Source organism: Anas platyrhynchos, chromosome 3 (genome assembly GCF_047663525.1).
Source record: "Anas platyrhynchos isolate ZD024472 breed Pekin duck chromosome 3, IASCAAS_PekinDuck_T2T, whole genome shotgun sequence".
NCBI lineage: Eukaryota > Metazoa > Chordata > Aves > Anseriformes > Anatidae > Anas > Anas platyrhynchos.
In genome coordinates, this window is record NC_092589.1 from 100,005,599 (window position 1) to 100,011,802 (window position 6,204).

General features: G+C 37.1%; 1 long non-coding RNA gene across 1 annotated transcript; it reads right to left on the reverse strand.

The window, feature by feature from the left end:
• Positions 1–247: 247 nt before the first annotated feature.
• Positions 248–4,651, reverse strand: LOC106014812 (uncharacterized). The gene is made up of 3 exons (XR_003496590.3): positions 4,057–4,651; positions 3,951–3,981; positions 248–1,881 (listed from the first exon to the last, which is right to left on the reverse strand). It is a non-coding gene; the product is annotated as an uncharacterized lncRNA (long non-coding RNA).
• Positions 4,652–6,204: the final 1,553 nt, after the last annotated feature.

Below are 6,204 nucleotides of genomic sequence, written 5' to 3' on the forward strand. Positions count from 1 at the left end.
ATAAAGTATAGTTTCCAAAGCCTGTGAAAATGATCTTGCAGGCATGTCAGCCTCTTGATACTGTCTCTCTTTTCCATCCTTAAGAGATATTTAAAAGGCATGGTCAGTTTTTTTCATGGCAACAATACACATATGCAGAAAAAATAACCTAATGTGAACTTTTGTATTTCAGGACATATCTCCATTTGATTCTGAATGATAACATCTGCTTATTTTCTGTCGTCTTCCAGATAGGAACAATTTTCTTGTCCTTGTCTGCTGAATAATGTGTCTATATATGAGACAGATTCTGCCTAATCACGCTTCTTCAGACAGCCAGAGCAGAGGACTTGAGGTGAAGCTCAAATGATCCTTTTACTAGGGAAGGTAGAGAACCTAGGATGTCTGGGAAGAGCAGAAAGACTTTACCAGGTGCTGTAAATCTATGTTCCAGAAACTCTTTCTGTGTCTCTACAGAAGGGGATTTTCAGGTTGAACAAGGGCATAACTACTGAATACGTGCCTACATGAGATTCTCTCTTCTTTGGTGCAGACAGCACATTAACTCTTAAGCTTGCACATCTCAGAGGACAGTGATTCAACAGAATGCATGCTAAACATAAAGCACGTGCAAATTCCTCAGATGCCAGTGGGATTTTAGCATATGCTAACTACTGTACCTGCCTTATCTAAAGCCTTTAGTTGCATAGCAGTATTTTACTGTTGCTCTACAACTTGCAGAGAATATTACAGTTCCCAGAACCTGCAGGACATAGCTGGCTTCCCAAGGCTCTGTGCTGGGACCTGAGGACTTGGACTGTAATATTTATGGTAAAACAAGAGGAAAATATTTTGGCAGTATCATGGGTATTTCTTAACACAGCTGACTAAAGATGACAATATGATAATTTGAAAGTAAAATAGAGGTAAAAACAAACACCACATGCTTGAACTGATGAGGTATGGTAAAACAGAAGAAGATTAAGATTACTGTCTTAAGGTCAAATTGTCTAAATGGCTATATCATGGAACCATATATACTGCTGTATGCGAAGGCACCTATAATGTAAATTAAACTCCAAACCGAGGAGTTACGAGGTATAGAGCATTTCTGTTGTGGCAGTTCTATATTACTTGAGGGTTGTTTCTCTGCATAGATTTAACTGGATCAGAGTAGAGGGTTTGCTGTCAAGAGGCAGGTCACTGCAGATGGAACAAAATGCAGCATCTGCTCTTGAGCTGTGCCACTGTTGAACTTCTCTGTTGAAGAAAAAAGTGCTGAGGAGAAGCTGTTTCCAGCATATAGTTTCACTTACACTCTGTACTAGCACTGTCATTGTTTGTGAGGAATAACAATGAAGCCGTTCTAAGCTTGAGACTCCTTCTGCTTTATTCACTTTCCCATCTGCTAAGATCAGCTGGATCACTTTGGTTGACAGTTTCTAGAACATGTCGATTTGAAGTCAAAAGGCACACTCCTTGAGGTCACTGCTGGAGCAAGCTGTTGCAGAGAACCTCGCTCACAAGTAAGCATCAAACATGAAAGAAGTCTAGTAAAATGTCATCCAGATTCAGTAACCTCTGAAATGACACCATTAATTGTTGGGTGACTGATGTCTCAGACAAAAATCCCACCATGTTCCCTCATCCGGAAAAAAAATGAGCTTTCTGTGTTGTTAGTAGGTTTCCATTTCACTTTCAGACATGAGCTCATGCAGATACTTAACAGGAAAATCTGTACAGGCTTGTTTGCTTACAAATAAATACCATAGCTCATTAGCTTGATGTCCTCAGAAAATCACTTTTAACGAAGTGTGATTTTTTTGTTGTTGTTGTTTTAATCATAAATGAAGTCCCATATTTTTCATTAAAATCACATGCTGCATCCCAGATCCACTTTCACTAGAGAGAAAAATGTAAACGTTTTTTTCCTTAATCAGTTCTTTGTATATAGCTAACTGCTTAACTAGCCTCCTTGAACTATCACTGTTCACATCAATCATGTATATAATGTCATATTTTCTTCTTCATTTAGCCATTATCTCAATGACTTTCCTTGATTAATTGAGGTTCTGTGGGTCACCATCACATGGTTTGATTTAGCATAGGTATTCTCTGTAAAGCTACCTTTTCTCTGGAAGAATTTACATATGTGCATTCTTGGTAATGTTACTTCTTATATGTGTTATAAAATCTGCCCATAAACATTTTAGCATAATGCAATGTGTCAAGCATTTTACGCTCCTTAGGAATTATCATTAAAAGGTTTAAATACTAATTTAAGAATATTTCTCTAATTTAGTGTAAGCTTTCTTTTTTTAGTAACTTCATTGTTGCAGCTGCTCCAAGACACTTCAGAAAGTGTTCTTAACAAATCCCAGCAAGCAAGTGGCTTACATCCACCCAGCTCATTGAGAAGAAACCAATCTTGTAGATAATGCTTCTGATTGTGCAAGTCTGATCCTGCTGTCCTTCACGTGGAACAGACATCAGTGCAAGTCCATTAGCCATTAATTCAGGTATTAGGTACGAGTACTCTCCACCCCAGAAGTGGTAATACATGTATAGCCCAGGAATTAGCAGTGAATGACAACCCCAAAATGAGGGGAAGGCCATTGAGCCAGTGAAAGTGAAGGTGAAAAGCTGATAAAAAGCGTGTTCCTAAATATTTTAACTTGTGAAATAAACCAAACGTTTCTCTGAAAAAAGCTGAAATAGTAGTTACAAAGAATGGCTTGGAGCCTAATTCCATTGACTTTATCCTGGATATGTAAATTGTTGCCTGTTTTGAGTAGTATGATATTCTTTATTTCCTTATCAGACTGGCTTGAGCTGTGACCATTAATCAAATGCCAGAGGCAATTCCAGAAAGCCTTTATATCTGTAGTGAAGAATGATGGATAGTTCATAAAATATTTAGGCATCCTTCACAGAGAAAAGTGCTGTTTAGGTGAGTGTTATTTTTATTATGGTAGGTCGATACGGTTTGTATATTAAGAAGAGTAACACAGGAATTGCTTAAACAATGTTAAATCTGCTATCCTGTTATTACCATGTTTAATCACCAGATGTTTCAGAAGGGGATTTAATCAAGTTCTTAATACAAATATAGCTTTACTGTCATTTCATGGATTAAATCCTTCACATAACACTAATATTAAACTATAAATATGTAATCAATATAAATCATCAGCTTCATGAAGCGAATGTAAAAATGCCATCAGAAGAAGACCCCCAGCAAATATGAAAGTTAGGACTGGATGAACAATATTTTCATCACTGCCCATTATTACGGATTTATCATACTTCTATGATCAGGCAGTATTCTTGGCTATCCATTATGTTTCTGTTTATATCTATCAGAGCTGAAACTTCCAGACTATGTCTACACCATGAGGCTAAATACAGACAGGACACTCCATTGCCTATCCTGTTAATGGTTAGCCTGAAGCCTGGCAAAATTTTGTCCCATTAAAACCAGCAGCCTCCCAGTGATGCCTAGGCATAGTTTGCTCAGCACGGGCTAGGGAGGCAGTCAGGCTGTGGATATTCTGTTTTGGGACATAAGAAAATTTAGCTGTATGCCTGCAGGCTGTTTGTGATACTTGGCTAGTCTAGTGGTAGAGAACAGTCTCTGGAGTTTTTTTATTTACTAATACAGTCATAGCTTAAGTGTCAGGTAGTAGCCACCTGCTGGTTTTTGTTTGTTTGGAAAATTTCACTAAAAACACAGAAACTTATTACAAAGAAGAGGGGAAAAGAGAAATGTAGTCTTCTTCCCAAGGTAAAAGACACTGACAGCTTTTTTCTTTTTCTTTTTTCAGACAGAAAAAAAAAAAAAGTATAAAGTTCTTATGCCTTTGAGGCAGGTTGGTTGCCAAAGGGGCATTTAACACTTTTGTCAAGCCTCCAGCTCTTAAAAAAAGATAGTCAGAAAACAAGAACACAGTGATCATCTGTAAAATACTTACCTAAAAGGAAGCCTGGCATCACACAAGAGCTCTGTGGAAGAAACAAAGTAAGAAAACAACTTGGGGGAGGCTGGAAGCCAAAAGGATAAGCAAAAGATTCAGTTACCTTAAGCCTGAGATCAGCTTTTTCTGTTCCAAAGTACCCTGCCTCATTCACTAGAGACCTTTTTATTCCCTCAGGAAATGAGACTGCTTCCCACAAGAGCCTTCTTCAGAATTCTGCCTTGATTTGATCCTCAGCACAGCTGGGGAAGAACTGTATGCAGTATGTAATTAAACATTGTGCTAAAGCAGACATACAAGAGAGCTTAATAATGTTATCCACACGATACGGAAACAGATATGTCACACTGTTGGTACTGGTTTTGTTACTATAGATAAAATTTGCTATGATTAGAACTCTATTGCATGAAGTCAAGTCTCAGCACTAAAGCAGGTTGATTATTGCAAGATTTTTATCACACGCTCTGATAAACAGAATTGCTCTGATGCTCAGGCTATAGTTTCATCTTGGTTCACCCAAGCTGTTCCATTATGGAAAAATTCTTTATCTTCTTTAAAAGTTTTACTCTCTTTCCTGCTCTTACAGTTCCAGATCTGTCACAAAAACAATAAGCTTGGGGCATCTTGTTTTCTTTGAAAACAAGCTCAGCTGTTTGCACTGCTGAGCTATTGCTTACTGTAACTGTCAACATGTAATAGAGTATTTTCAGTGCATTTTCTAAATCTGCTTGTGCTTTGATGCTAACAGAGAAGCAAGAAGAGATTAGACAGTGTGACTGCCTTTGAAGCAGACTGCAAGACCTCCCTGTTTGGTAAAACCACCATTACTAATAAAGACGGGGAAAGCAAAAACCAAGTGGTATTTCTTAGATGGATCAGGAACCAAGCTTCCAGTGAGTTCCATTTGTAGAGTGAAATAGAAAATGAAAACGTCAGTGAAAATGTCAGCTTATATTAAGGGAGGAAAGTGTCGAAAAATATAGGATTACAGAAATAATATTGACTATAGAATATATTAATTACCAATCTTAAATTTTACAATGTCTACTGTCACAGTCTTTATTCCATTTCCTTGTATAAATGCTGTTGGTCCTCTTTTTTTTTTTTTTTTCTTGTATTTTCTATGGAATTTCAAATTAACAAACGTATTTTCTTCAATGCATTCTGTTAGCTTGTCTGTGAAAAGATTAAGACCTACATTTTTTTTTTTTTTTAACCCCAGTTCTGGGACACCTGAACACAGGGTAGTGTGAGCCCTGCATTATTAATAGCAGTTTCCATATATATATATATATATATATATATATACATATTTATTTATTTATTTTTTTCAAATGACAGTGGTATATGAAAATAAAAGGATAATTTCCACCATGTAGAGATCTCATGTAGCTGAGAAACAGGTTTTCAACCAACCTTTTCACTGTTACCCATTCAGTCATTAAACATCACCTGTTTAATTTCTGAGATCAAAAGTCCAAGAGAAGGAATCTATCTGAGCACGGCTCTGTGGGAATTCAGGAACTGCAAAGCCTCAATCTGGTCAATACCTTCTACTTTTTTTTTTTTTTTTTTAATCTTTTCCCAAATATTAAAAAGAAGTACAAATTAAAAAAAAAAAAAAAGAGAGGGGGGGGGGAGGTAAAAAAAAAAAAGGTTATATTCAATGTAAAACCTTCTAAAAGTGTTTGCAGTCACGTAAGGCCAGGGGGGTGGGGAAGAAGATATTTCTGGAATAAAAGTTGAATTCTTATGGTATATGCAGCTACGTGGTATCTTGCCTACTGAAGGCTGAAAAGTAAGGAAATCATTAGTTTCAGCATCTTTTGAATGCTCTGATGCATGCTAAGAACTGCATTCATTACTGAGTCATTCAGACCTAGCTAAGGATAAAGACATCTTCACAGCACCTTTCATCTTTACCTTCACTTTTCTGCACTTTGTCTTCCCAAAGAGTCATTGAGTTCCAGCTCAGGACTATCCCTGTGCTGCTGCTGCTTGTTCTGTTACAGCCTTTGATGAGTAGAGCCTGGTTACACTTCAGGCACATGTGGCAGGGTAGGAAGTGTAGGTAGCAAAACATACCTTCTCTTCTTGACAATTACCAAGTTAACTCAGGTAAATAAACCCCATGTCAGCTCTGACTTCCTGCAAAAACAGTGTTTGGAAAAAAGATGCCTCCTTACAAGCAACAAAGAAGTTCTCTAAAAATTTTTCCTTTTTTTTTTTTTTTTTTTTTCATATCAGTCAC